Source organism: Macrobrachium nipponense, chromosome 13 (assembly GCF_015104395.2).
Source record: "Macrobrachium nipponense isolate FS-2020 chromosome 13, ASM1510439v2, whole genome shotgun sequence".
In the NCBI taxonomy this organism is placed as follows: domain Eukaryota; kingdom Metazoa; phylum Arthropoda; class Malacostraca; order Decapoda; family Palaemonidae; genus Macrobrachium; species Macrobrachium nipponense.
The window spans coordinates 83,297,584-83,313,183 of record NC_087206.1 but is presented as its reverse complement, the minus strand read 5'-3'; the positions used below and the strand labels follow the sequence as shown (position 1 = coordinate 83,313,183).

The window sequence follows — 15,600 nt, the reverse complement described above, 5'->3', positions numbered from 1 at the left end:
AGTAGTAGATTCCTTCTAGAGACCATCTAAAAGGTGGGCGGGGCCTGTTGAGTTTGGAATGACGCAACACTCGAACCAGCACTCCGACGATGGGCGGTTATTTTCTCGCCCCGCCCACCCTTTTTGTTTGTTTGTTTGTTTTGATGGTCTTTTTACGTTGCATGGAACCAGTGGTTATTCAGCAACGGGACCAACGGCTTTACGTGACTTCCGAATCACGTCGAGAGTGAACTTCTGTCACTAGAAATGCAGATCTCCGACCCCTCAATGGCGTGCCCGAGAATCGAACTTACACTTTAACGTCTACACTGATGAGGAAGAAAATGAACGGTGTTCGAAAGTCTGTTTCTTAGTAATGTACCATATATATAATTGGGGATTTTCATAACAGATTGTTCTTCACGAGACTGTAAATTTCTTAACAATACAGCTATTATTCAGAAGATGAATCCTGTTCATATGGAAGAAGCCTTTGAATATTATGTTATTCGCTTGAAAGAAAGCATCAGAATTCAGAAGGTTAAAGGAAATACAGAACATTGCCCCACCAAAGCGGCCATTGACTTGAAATTTAAGGTTCCAAAGAGTATGGTGTTTCCACCAAAGAATATGGTGTTTATTAGTTAGAAAGGAGTAACAGAGGATAATAGGATATACAGTAATAATTTATTATTATTATTATTATTATTATTATTATTATTATTATTATTATTATTATTATTATTATTATTATTATTAAGAAGGATTGCTGCATCATTAATGGAGCTGATGCAGCAATCCTTTTTAACAAGACTTGTTTGAAAGAGGGTCTACTCCCAAGATATTATTATTATTATTATTATTATTATTATTATTATTATTATTATTATTATTATTATTATCCAGAGGATGAATCCTATTTAATTGGAACAAGCCCACCAAAGGGGCCATCGACTTGATATTTAGTTATTTACAAACACAGATAAACTAAGAAATTAACAAACTAACACAAATGTAAGTAGGATATTGAAATACAAGTTGAAATGCTTAATGAGCTAAGTAAACTTAGCCTTTTTTGGGGGTTTGCAAGACCAAACGAACCTGGTAGTTCCAATATCGGTACCATTATCCATGTATAGAAAGATCTGCGCTGGTTGGGTCTAACAAGGACAGTGTGAGAGAATTAAACCTGACCTAAGCGCCTCAGTGGCGTGGTTGGTATGGTCTTGGCCTGCCACCTTGGTGGCTGCTAGTTCGGTTCTCGGGCATTCCATTGAGGGATCAAAGATGTGTGTTTCTGGTGATAGTAGTTCACTCTCGAAGTGGTTCGGAAGTCACGTCAAGCCGTTGGTCCCGTTGCTGAATAACCACTAGTTTCATGTGACGTAAAAACACAATACGAACAAACAAACAAACAATAAACCTGATCTATTTTAGAAAACATACCTCTGTTTTCATTCCATTTTCGTTCTGTTTAGGTTGTGTAAGCCAGTCATTCCGAAGCTGGTTTATTGTGTTTGCAAATGGAATGGCAAGTGTGTTCGTTAGAAAAAGAAAGAAAGAAAAAAAAAACCAGCTGCTCGCATCCATTTGCAGCCGACTGCATGCGAAGTGGGAGTTTCGGCTTCCACTTTCCCCTCCATTCGCGCCAGAAAAAAAAGAAAGAAAGAGTTCATTGACCTAATGTCTGACAGCCGGAATTCTACAGGAATTGACATTCCACTTTGATGAAGCAATAATGTCTCAACCCCCACAAATCACGAAATCTACATAACCAATTCTGTGATGTCTTTCATTTTTACAGAGAGAAACTTTCTTGTTTCATTGTTATCGGGAACTGGAACTTGTTCATAAGATTTAAGCCAATGGGCAAGCGTTGGGATCTATGAGGTCATTCAGCGCTGAAAGGGAAATTGAGAATAAGATGGTCTGAAAGGTGTAACAGGAGGAAAACCTCAAAGCGGTTGTAAAGCGAAACAGTTGTCAGGAGAGGGGTAAAGGAAAGCAAGATGGAAGAAAGAGAATTTGAAAGGAGGTCCAGCAAAAGGAATAAAATGGTTCGCAGCTAGGGGTCGAAGGGGAGCTGCAAAGAATCATAAGTAAAGCCTACAGTGCACCGCGTAAGGTGCATTGACGGCACTATTCCCTTACAGTACTGTCCAGTAACTTACGGTCGAATCGTGCCAAACAGGTGTGAGAACCAGCTGATACCTTATTAACAGGTGCAACCATACACGTGACTTGATTTGACATCACATGTGCTCTTCCTAGGGTTATGATTTTGGAGTTAGGAGAGCACGCAGGGTGTCCGTAAAATCAGTGTACAATTTGAAATGATTGCTATTTCGTAAGTGTACGTGATAGTATTGATCTGGACAAAGGATAAAAAAGCTGCACGTATGTAGGTTTTCCGTTTCTTGTCAAGTTTTATTTTGTATTTGTTTTATCAAATATTTTGCTCAATTATAGATAAGTTATCTCGGCGCCTGGATTTTCAAAAGTGTGTATAAGTGAAGTATAAGTGACAATGCCGTCTGCTGAGTGACTTGTTCAGTCAAGTAGAATTGAATTTATTAGTTTAAATTTTCTTTTTGTTACCTGTAATCACCTTTTATTCTTGATTATCCTGATATCCCACAAGGTATTCATCTTTCTCCACATTCTGAATGTTTTGGGAGATGATGAGTTAGATATTGAGGACTCCAAATCTGTATCGCTTTTAAGGCATCTATGAGGTCATGATATTTCCTCTGCAGTATTTTGCTTAGCTATGAAATGTTCTTCTGTCGATAGATGTGGGATTTGTAAATATGAAAAGTGTCAACTGAATGGATATTTTGCCCTAAATAGTTTGCTAAGTTATTAAATTGCCCTCTTTCAATAGATCTGGAATTTAAAAAAGATAACAAGGCGTGATCCGACCTCCAGCTTACTCAGGGCGCGTGCTAAAATCTACGGTCATATAGAACGTAGCTTCAGTAACGAAAATTAAAATAAATGCGCTATATTTTTTTTTTAGCAATAATTGTTCATTACTGTTTAACATGAACATCGTTTATTTTTTTTACCTTTTCATTCTAATGAATAAATCATAAATATCCTATCCTAAAATTCCTGCATTTTCAAGTCAACCAACAACACCTTTTCCAGACTTTTTTTTTTTGCTTTTCCATAGACCTTTCTTACCCCCCCCCCATAAGAACAACAACAACAATAAATTAGTTTGTAGGCTTACTCCCCGATTACTCGAAAAGTGTAAACAAAATGGAATGAAGTTCCTAACTTAGTTACAATAGAGCAACATGAAGTTTTTGATGGATAATCTCAAATTATAAGAACAGTCATGACAATTATTGTAAAACTTGCTGGAGATTAAGCTGGCCTTATGCCAGCACGGGCTCTTGCTCATAGAGCAGCCAGTAGTATTGTATAAAACTTGAAGTTGCATCTTGAACTTAAGAAGTTTGCGATCTACAACCTCAAAGTATAAAGAGCAGCCATTAACAAGGAATATGAAATTTAGGCCAGAGGCCAAGCGCTGGGACCTATGAGGCCATTCAGCGCTGAAAGGAAACAGTTGAAAAAGGTTTGAAAGGTGAAATAGGAGGAAAACCTCGCAATTGCACTATGGAATCATTGTTATGAGAGAGGGAGAAAAGTAAGATGGAAGAGAGAGAATATGAACGGAGGTACAGTAAAAGAAATGCAAAGGGGCAGCAGCTAGGGGCCGAAAGGACGCTGCAAAGAACCTTAAGTAATGCTTACAGTAAAAAAAAAAAAAAAACCGGTAAATTTGTTGAAATTATGCCTGATTATTAAACTTGTTACTTGTTTTTTTGCATCACTGATTGGTGGAAACGAGATTGTAATTTACGAATACAGAGTAGTTTACTCTTCCGTTTTATTGCGCAACTTGTAAATCATTATTATTTTGTGTTTTTGTATTAGCTTACCTTACGTATAAATCTAACATCATATTGTGTGGTTGCTATAATTCGGAGAATTCCTAAAACTATTATATGTTCATAAAATGTTTAATGTTTTATATATAATGAATCTGTCATTTTATCATGCTTATATAATGAATCTATCATTGTATAATGTTTATACAATGATTGCTATTGTATAATTATATATATAATGAAACTGTCTTAGTATAATGTTTATCTAATGACTCTGTCTTTGTAGAATGTTTATATAATAAATTCGTCATTGTATCGTTGTAAAGACTGTTTTATAATGTTTATATAATGACTGTCTTTGTATAATATTTAGAAATTACAATGACTGGCTTTATATCATGTACATGTAGTGAAGCTGCCTTCACATAATGTTTATATAAACTCCGTCTTTGTATAATATTTAAATGAAGAATTTCATTGTATTATGCTGATATAATGAATGGAGAATGACCAGCTTAATCCAAAGCAATGACCATAATCCCACGTCATAAAGGAATATGGCCCTATGGATTAACTTTGAAATAATGAATTATTTATAAAGGAAACTCATCTCTTTTTATTCAGATACAGAGTAATAACAATTAATTTCGTTTTGTTTTTATTACCCTCATAATTCCCCAGGAAATAACGGGTCAGTCAGCATGGATAAAAAGAAATATATATGTATATATATATATATATATATATATATATATATATATATATATATATATAAGTCATATCACATTTCCGTGATTCATAATACATATATCGAGCTACCAATGTCCTTTCAATATCTAATTCGCTCTACCTCGGTTAATTAATATATTTTCATATATGCTTAACCGAAGGGGAATTTTTTCTCGATAATAGATTTGCCTGGACCAGGGCGCGAACCTATGGATTTTTTTCTCCTTTTCACCCAGGAACGTCAGTGAAGCTTTATCTACTACACCACCGCGAGAGGCTAAAAGTTCATGTCGCCTCTCAACCCTCATATACCTTTCGCGCGCAGGTAATTAGTGGTTTGGAGACAACATCAACCCACCTCGACTCCGGTAGTGTTTGTAGTGCTTTGACAGCACGTAGCCAATCTATAAGTCATATCACATTTCCGTGATTCATATACATATATCGAGCTACAATGTCCTTTAATATCTAATTCGCTCTACTCGGAATTAATATATTTTCATATATGCTTAACCGAAGGGAATTTTTTCTCGATAATAGATTTGCCTGGACCAGGGCGCGAACCTATGGATCCTTTCAAACCCAGGAACGTCAGTGAAGCTTTTATCTACTACACCACCGCGAGAGGCTAAAAGTTCATGTCGCCTCACCCTCATATACCTTTCGCGCAGGTAATTATGGTTAGGAGCAATCACCCCACCTCGACTCCGGTAGTTTGTAGTGCTTTTGACAGCACGTAGCCAATCTATAAGTCTATACATTTCCGGTGAATTCATACATATATCGAGCTACAATCCTTTACCCCTATCTAATTCGCTCTACTCCGGAATTTTTATATTTTTATCTAGTCCGAAGGGGAATTTTTTTCTCGATAATGATTTGCCTGACCCAGGGCGCGAACTATGATCCTTTCAAACCCAGGAACTCAGTGAAGCTTTCTACTACACCACCGCGAGATGGCTAAAAAGTTCAGTCGCCTCTCACCCTATATACCTTTCGCGCGCAGGTAATTTAGTGGTTTGTGACAATTCATCAACCCACCTCGACTCCATGTTTGTAGTGCTTTTGCAGCACGAGCCATCTATAAGTCATATACATTTCCGATTCTATCATATATTCGCTACAAGTCTTTTAATATCTAATTCGCTCTCCTCGGAATTAATATATTTTCATATATCTTAACCGAAGGGGAATTTTTTCTCGATAATAGATTGCCTGGACCAGGGCGCGAACCTATGGATCCTTTCAAAACCCGGAACGTCGTGAAGCTTATCTAACTACACCACCGCGAGAGGCTAAAAGTTCATGTCGCCTCTCACCCTCATATACCTTTCGCGCGCGGTAATTAGTGGTTTGGAGAACAACATCAACCACCTCGGACTCCGGTATGTTTGTATGCTTTTTTACAGCACGTTAGCCAATCTATAGTCATATCACATTTCGTGATTCTATCATATATCGAGCTACAATGTCCTTTAATATCTAATTCGCTCTACTCGGAATATATTTTCATATGCTTAACCGAAGGGGAATTTTTTCTCGATAATGTTTTGCCTGGACCAGGGCGCGAACTATGATCCTTTCAAACCCAGGTAACGTCAGTGGAAGCTTTATCTACTACACCACCGCGAGAGGTAAAAGTTCGTCGCCTCTCATATACCTTTCGCGCGCAGGTAATTAGTGGTTTGGAGACAACATCAACCCACCTCGACTCCGGTAGTGTTTGTAGTGCTTTTGACAGCACGTAGCCAATCTATAAGTCATATCACATTTTCCGTGATTCATATACATATATCGAGCTACAATGTCCTTTAATATCTAATCGCTCTACCTCGGAATTAATATATTTTCATATGGCTTAACCCGAAGGGGGGAAATTTTTTCTCCGAATAATTAGAATTTGCCTTGGACCAGGGCGCGAACCCATGGATCCTTTCAAAACCCAGGAACGTCAGTAAGCTTTAATCTACTACAAAACCACCGGCGAAGAGGCCTAAAAAGTTCATGTCGCCCTCTCACCCTCATTATACCTTTCGCGCGCGAGGTCCATTAGTGGTTTTTGGAGAACCAACCATTTTCCACCCCACCTCGCTCCGGTAGGTTGTTTGGTAGTGCTTTGAACCAGGGGCAAAGTTAGGGCCAATCTAATAAGTCATATTTAAAACCCAATTTCCGTGATTCAATATACATATACTTCGGCTACAAATTGTCCTTTAACTATCTAATTCGGCTTTCTTTAACCTTCGGTAATTAATTTTTTTACCTATTTTCCATATGCTTAGCCGAAGGGGAAATTTTTTTCTCGATAATAGATTTGGCCTGGACCAGGGCGCGAACCTATGGATCCTTTCAAACCCAGGAACGTCAGTGAGCTTTATCTACTACACCACCGCGAGAGGCTAAGAGTTCATGTCGCCTCTCACCCTCATATACCTTTCGCGCGCAGGTAATTTTAGTGGTTTGGGAGACAACATCAACCCACCTCGACTCCGGTAGTGTTTGTAGTGCTTTTGACAGCAACGTAGCCAATCTATAAGTCATAATCACATTTCCGTGATTCATATACAAAACACTACCCTGGAGTCGAGGTGGGTTGATGTTGTCTCCAAACCACTAATTACCTGCGCGCGAAAGGTATATGAGGGTGAGAGGCGACATGAACTTTTAGCCTCTCGCGGTGGTGTAGTGATAAAGCTTCACTGACGTTCCTGGGTTTGAAAAGGATCCATAGGTTCGCGCCCTGGTCCAGGCAAATCTATTATCGAGAAAAAATTCCCCTTCGGTTAAGCATATATGAAAAATATATTAATTCCGAGGTAGGAGCAGAATTAGATATTAAAGGACATTGTAGCTCGATATATGTATATGAAATCACGGAAAATGTGAAATTATGACTTATAGATTGGCTACGTGCTGTCAAAAGCACTACAAACACTACCGGAGTCGAGGTGGGTTGATGTTTGTCTCCAAACCACTAATTACCTGCTGCGCGAAAGGTATAGATGGGTGAGTAGGCGACATGAACTTTTAGCCTCTCGCGGTGGTGTAGTAGATAAGCTTCACTGACGTTCCTGGGTTTTGAAAGGATCCATAGGTTCGCGCCCTGGTCCAGGCAAATCTATTATCGAGAAAAATTCCCCTTCGGTTAAGCATATATGAAAAATATATTAATTCCGAGTAGAGCGAATTAGATATTAAAGGACATTGTAGCTCGATATATGTATATGAATCACGGAAATGTGATATGACTTATAGATTGGCTACGTGCTGTCAAAAGCACTACAACACTACCGGAGTCGAGGTGGGTTGATGTGTCTTCCAAACCACTAATTACCTGCGCGCGAAAGGTATATTGAGGGTGAGAGGCGACATGAACTTTTAGCCTCTCGCGTGGTGTAGTAGAATAAAGCTTCACTGACGTTCCTGGGTTTGAAAGGATCCATAGGTTCGCGCCCTGGTCCAGGCAAATCTATTATCGAGAAAAAATTCCCCTTCGGTTAAGCATATACGAAAATATATTAATTCCGAGGTAGAGCGAATTAGATATTAAAGGACATTGTAGCTCGATATATGTATATGAATCACGGAAATGTGATATGACTTATAGATTGGCTACGTGCTGTCAAAAGCACTACAAACACTACCGGAGTCGAGGTGGGTTGATGTTGTCTCCAAACCACTAATTACCTGCGCGCGAAAGGTATATGAGGGTGAGAGGCGACATGAACTTTTAGCCTCTCGCGGTGGTGTAGTAGATAAAGCTTCACTGACGTTCCTGGGTTTGAAAGGATCCATAGGTTCGCGCCCTGGTCCAGGCAAATCTATTATCGAGAAAAAATTCCCCTTTGGTTAAGCATATATGAAAATATATTAATTCCGAGGTTAGAGCGAATTAGATATTAAAGGAACTTGTAGCTCGATATATGTATATGAATCACGGAAATGTGATATGACTTATAGATTGGCTACGTGCTGTCAAAAGCACTACAAACACTACCGGAGTCGATGGGTTGATGTTGTCTCCAAACACTAATTACCTGCGCGCGAAAGGTATATGAGGGTGAGAGGCGACATGAACTTTTAGCCTCTCGCGGTGGTGTAGTAGATAAAGCTTCACTGACGTTCCTGGGTTTGAAAGGATCCATAGGTTCGCGCCCTGGTCCAGGCAAATCTATTATCGAGAAAAAATTCCCCTTCGGTTAAGCATATATGAAAATATATTAATTCCGAGTAGAGCGAATTAGATATTAAAGGAAACATTGTAGCTCGATTATGATATGAATCACGGAAATGTGATATGACTTTATAGATTGGCTACGTGCTGTCAAAAGCACTACAAACACTACCGAGTCGAGGTGGGTTTTGATGTTGTCTCCAAACCACTAATTACCTGCGCGCGAAAGGTATATGAGGGTGAGAGGCGACATGAACTTTTAGCCTCTCGCGGTGGTGTAGTAGATAAAGCTTCACTGACGTTCCTGGGTTTGAAAGGATCCATAGGTTCGCGCCCTGGTCCAGGCAAATCTATTATCGAGAAAAATTCCCCTTCGGTTTAAGCATATATGAAAATATATTAATTCCGAGGTAGAGCGAATTATATATTAAAGGACATTGTAGCTCGATATATATATATATATATATATATATATATATATATATATATATATATATATATATATATATATATAAATTAAATCGAAATAAACGCAAAGAGTATAGGTTCACATGGACTCAAAAGTTTCGAAATTTATTTCGCATGTCAATAAAAGTATTTATATTAAACGTTTCCCGCCAAATCCTGGATTATCGTAAGATGCTGAATCTTCTGACGTGAAACTGCACCTCCAAGTCAGGTCACGATTCCGACAAAGGTCAAGGTGACCTCTTCCCATTCCAAGTAATCCAGATGCAACCCCTTCCATTCCTTTTAATGTACCTCCGTTCATATTCTCTTTCTTCCATCGTACTTTCCACCCTCTGCTAACTATTGATTCATAGTGCAACTGCTTTGAGGTTTTCCTCCTGTTACGCCTTTCAAACCTTCTACCCGTCAATTTACCTTTCAGGGCTGAATGACCTCATAGGTCGCAATGCTGGGCCTTTGGCCTAAATTTTATATTTCACTCCAACATTCAGACACATTGCAGTAGAACGGTATTAACACGTTGGCAACATATCACGAACGTATCCCACACAGGTTTCAACCTAAATGATCGTATGATCATCCATTGTGCATTTGTGTTTGAATGCATATGTATGTGTATGCGTATTCAGATAAGTATACACGGTATACTTATGCCCCGTATGGAAGGATGTAGATTTCCACATATTGATGTCCGTTCACACATGGACCTCATTGTCAGATTGTAAGGCAGTAATAAGTCTGTATTAGTTAATGCTTTTGTTTATTTATTTTTTAACGCTTTTATTTATTTACTTATTTATTTATTTATTTTTCTCTTAATTTCAATTGTTTTCATTTTGTTCTTTTCTTCTTTGCAGGTAGTGGGACCATGGCTCTTCACGTCAGGAGCAGTTTAGATTTACGGTCAGTCGTGGTAACCTTAATTAAAGAAAAGTGCTTAGTAGGAGTGATATGTATATTGTGGCGCTAATATATATATATATATATATATATATATATTATATATATATATATATATATATATATAATCTAAGTAGCCCTTGACAATTTTTATAATGCTGGCGCAGAGAGAGAGAGAGAGAGAGAGAGAGAGAGTGAGTGAGTTAATTTTTTTTAGAATACTAGCGCAATGAGAGAGAGAGAGAGAGAATTTTTTAGAATGTTAGCGCAGTGAGAGAGAGAGAGAGAGTTAAAGACTATCTTTTAGAATGCTAGCGCATGAGAGAGAGAGAGATGAAGAGAGAGAGAGAGAGAGAGAGAGAGAGAGAGAGAGAGAGAGAGAGAGAATCAAGTTCCATTATCTTATTGTCGGCTGGTGTAACTCCCCAACAGCGCCTTCCTTGTTTTCTGTATCACTTCACACATGTAGCAACGTTGCAAGTCCAGCAACAGAAGGCAATAATAATGAGCTATAAAGATTTTTTTTTTTTTACCGGAGTAATGTAAGACCAAGGAAGAAGATATTTATTCAGCGGATGAGACTTCCTATTATATCTAGGATATGGCTCTCTTCTCTCTCTCTCTCTCTCTCTCTCTCTCTCATTAAGACTTCCTACAATAACTAAGCTATGACCCTCTCTCTCTCTCTCTCTCTCTCTCTCCTTAAGACTTAAGACTTCCTACAATAACTAAGCTATGACGACCCTCTATCTCTCATCTCTCTCTCTCTCTCTCTCTCTCTCTCTCTCTCTCTCTCTCTCTCTCCACCGTGATGTATATAGCGGCTTCATATTCACGATGGTTTCTGTCATCGTAAAATAATAATTTCATAATTCATGATAATTATTAATATTAAGGAGTATATACGTGTAATAATGATCCCGAGAAATTTGTATATTTTAACAATCAGTAGAAAACGTTTTAAGTTTATATAAAAGACAAAAAAAAGAAAATAAAGAAAGGTATTTTATTGCGTAAAGAAGAGAGGATTATACGACACACAAAGCAAGGCCATAATCATCTTACCTGCTGGTGAGATGAACCATTAAATATTGATACTCCACGTCTCTCTTCTATCCTGTCCGTCTTACCTCACCCCTCCTCCCATCTACCCCCCCACCACCTCCCCCTACTCCCCCCCCCCACCCCACCCCCATCATTACCATCATCTGCCTTGCAAGAACCCCCATCAACCACACCTACGACCACCAGGGTTCAGGCTGGGCAGTTGAGAGAGAAGGAGGAGAGGGGGGGGGGGGAGGGGGGGGGGGGGGGGTAATGGGGGGGTGGGGAGGGGGGGGGAAACCATTGCCCTGGGTAGTAACAAGGAAGAAGGGAAGGGAATTAAGCTCAAGGTGCAACGGTGGGTCTTTGCAACTTCTATAAGTTCAGCTCAACGTTTGCAACACGATTCAACTTTCTAACTTCTCTCCGGAGGCAGGGAACGTGTATTGATTTTCATGTTTGTGTGTGTGTGTACGTTTATTTGTATTGTTTGTGTATGTGTGTGTTCATGAGGTAAATAAATTATATATATATATATATATATATACGTATATATATATTATATATATATATATATATATTGACTATGTTTTGTTTTTTAAAAGTAATTCCTTATTTACAGAGATTTTTCGAAACTGACTTAAACGTTTTTTTAATGTTGGCAATTGATTATAAATATACACAAACACACACACACACTCTCTCTCACACACACACACACACACACACACACACACACATACATATATATATATATATATATATATATATATATATATATATTTAATCATACACATGCATACGTACATATACATAATTGTTTTTGAAACCGCCGAGTTTAGTCGACAGAAGTTTTGTTGTTAAGGGCGAATATATGTTATTACTAAAAATAATGACGGTTATTTGCACTGGTGAAACTACATATAACATATATAAAAAGAGCATATATTTTTATATATATATATATATATAATATATATATATATATATATATATATAGATATATATTTGAGCTGATTCAATACAGTTTTGCGTATGCCCTTTACGTGATAGTCTGCAACCGTTATAAGTGATGCTGTGCGTACGTGTAACAAAACAAGTCAACCGCAAAGACGTTACAAGTTGGTGTGGCTTGGCCAGTTCAAAAGAGTGCCACGCATCTCTATATCCCTTCTTGATTGGCCCCTTGTGTCTAAGGAGCCAGAATAACCAATCAGCTTCTTGCATAACGATGCTGTGTGTAGTAGGGGGCATTTGAAACAGGCCGCACTACCGGTCAGATCAGTTCGTTAGCGGGTCCCATACAGTAGTACAGACAGACTGGGCGAAGAACCGAGTGCCCACTGCCCGCAGTCGCATTCCCGTCGGCCGCCACAAAGACGTGTGTCACCATGTAGTGTCAATAACAGTCTAACATGCCGTCTAGTTGTGCACTAACATAGTTAACGTAAGGATTACAGTTAAAGGCCACCTGTGTAACGAAGAAGAATACACCTGTGTTAAACGTTCCCTCGATTATTATTTTTGCATGTCCTGCAGTGCATGCACGTAAACTTATCTCTCTCCTGTTTTTCCTTCATATCCCGAACCCACAAATGACCGAGATCAGGTCATATATATATATATATATATATATATATATATATATATATATATATATATATGTGTGTGTGTGTGTGTGTGTGTGTGTGTTGAGTGTGTGTGTTTGTCGGAGTGAATTCGGCTCGTCTGATAATAACAATAATAATAATAATAATAATAAAGTACAGGTAGAGTTCACCGCATCACCTGTGGAACCTGTTCACCAAAAAGGCCCCTCTAGAACCTGTCCCCTCCCACCTGTGAGAACACGCCCCCCCATTCTGGCCGAGACCTTGGCTTTCTTGAGCCGGGGTGAATCTTCGATGATAAAAATGTCCAAGTCATAGTGACTCCGGTCGCTTTGGCACTGAGAAATGACTTTATTTGTTTTATTGAGTATTTGTTTTAGTTTACTCTCATTTCCTAATGAGAACCTTAGTGCACTTTGAAAGCTTGATTTTCAACTGAGAAATGACTTTATTTGTTTTATTGAGTATTTGTTCATAAGTTCACTCTCATTTCCTAATGAGAACCGTAGTGTACTTTGAAAGCTTGATTTTCAAGTCAATGGCCCCTGTGGTGAACTTGGTCTATATGAATAGGGTTCTTTATCTTCTTAATAATAATAATTAATAATAATAATAATAATAATAATAATAATAATAAGTATCAGGACCTGAAAATAGAAATAAGAAGGATATGGGACGTGCCAGCGGAAATTGTAGTACCCATAATCATAGGAACACTAGGCACGATCCCAAGATCCCTGGAAAGGAACCTGGAAAAACTAGATGTTGAAGTAGCTCCAGGACTCATGCAGAAGAGATTGCTCTAAGAAACAGCGCACATAGCGAGAAAAGTGATGGACTCCTAAGGAGCCAGGATACAACCCGGAACCCCACACTATAAAAATCACCCATGTCGAATAGGATGACTGCGATAAAAATAATAATAATAATAATAATAATAATAATAATAAAATAATAATATAATAATAAGGAATCTAGAAAAACTAGAGCTGAAGTAGCTCCCAAGACTCATGCAGCAAGAGTGTGACTCCTAAGAAACGGCACACATGGTAGAAAAGTTGGAGGGAACTCCTAAGGAGCAGGATGCAAACCCGGAGCCCCCACTATAAATACCACCCCAGTCGAATTAGAGGACTGGGATAGAGAAAAAAAATATAATAATAATAATATTCTTCTTTGGAAGCCTTTTTCTTTTCCCATTAAAGCGGTGGAAGCTGACACAATATATATGTTATATATAATATATATTATATATATATATTATATATTACTATTATATATAATATATATACTATATAGATATATATTATATAAACATGAAACAATTGCCGACCGTGGCTGGCAGGTAATTCCGGTGGTCAGCCATTCAATTACTGACCAGACCCAAAATTGCTCCACTTGCCTGATCGAAGTATAGGTAGCATTAATATTTGTGAATGTGTGTGAGAGAGAGAGAGAGAGAGAGAGAGAGAATGGAATGTGTGTGTTCCCTCAGATCCATCCTGCGCAGAACGTGACGTCAAGTAATGCCCTCCCGAAGCGCCCCTGTTGGGAGCATCACCATCTGCCCATCTTGGCTGCGAACGAAACGGCGAATATAAGACGCTTTCTCACGCATCAAAAACAACGACAGCAACATAACGAAAAGCGACTGACATTTTATGCAAGCGTAATAAAAATTGTAAAAAAAAAAAAGATAAAAAAAAGCGCGAAACTCAGGCGCGAGGACCCAAATTAAACTCTTGATTGTAGATTAGTTCATTAGCCGGAAGCTGGGATGGATATGGGAAAGCAATATGTGGCGGCCCATTGAACGCTGTCGTAATTAAATGAAGCTATTTTGCACAATCTCATTTTAGGCCGAAGGGTGATTAAACACTGAGAGAGAGAGAGAGAGAGAGAGAGAGAGAGAAGAGAGAGAGAGATACGGACACGCTGGTATACACATGCATGCATAGTTTTGCTTCGACGAAGGCTGGTAGTTGGATAGAGGACACAAGCACACATACACGTGCACAAACGCTGATAGATAGATATATAGATAAAACATACACATGCGAGTACACCAACGCTGATAGATAGAGACACATGCATACATACACATGCACAAACGCTAATAGATAGAGAACACATGCACCCACACACATGCAAAAACGCTGATAGATATAGAAGACACATGCATACGTACACATGCACAAAAGCTGATAGATAGAGAACACATGCACAAACGCTTATAGATAGATAATACCTGCACCCACACACATGCACAAACGCTGATAGTAGTGGAGACACATGCATACGTACACATGCACAAACGCTGATAGTAGAGAAGACACATGCATACGTACACATGCACAAACGCTGACAATAGGGAAGACATATGCATACATACACATGCACAAACGTTGGTAGATAGGGAAGACACACACACCCATACACATGCACAAACGCTGATAGATAGAGATGAAATATTTACATTGAAATAGAATCGATTAACAGAGAGAGAGAGAGAGAGAGAGAGAGAGAGAGAGAGAGAATTCATAAACTAGAAACATTTGTTGCTATCAAATACACCGTAAATTAAGTGGAAAAATGGTACATCGAGTGTGGATGATAAATTCCAAATATTTATGAACATTTTTCACGTTTATTCTAAGAACTCGAATCTCCCGTGACTGCCAATATTTCAAAGTCATCAATTACTTACTTGGGGTTCGCGAAAGTTGAAAAAATAAAATTTAAGCGCAAAGAGATCACATACTACTTATTTATGTACTAAAATAAATAGTTA

The 15,600-nt window shown here is 38.4% G+C and overlaps 1 protein-coding gene across 3 annotated transcripts in view; it reads left to right on the top strand.

The window, feature by feature from the left end:
• Positions 1-15,600, top strand: part of LOC135225154 (uncharacterized) — a 363,469-nt gene that overhangs the window by 261,994 nt on the left and 85,875 nt on the right. For 2 of the 3 annotated variants that reach the window (XM_064264385.1, XM_064264386.1), the window contains exon 2: positions 10,113-10,158. The exons of the other annotated variant lie outside the window; for it this stretch is intronic. The gene's annotated coding sequence lies outside the window, so the exon portion shown is untranslated. The remainder of the gene's footprint in view (positions 1-10,112; positions 10,159-15,600) is intronic. 3 annotated transcript variants of the gene reach the window in all.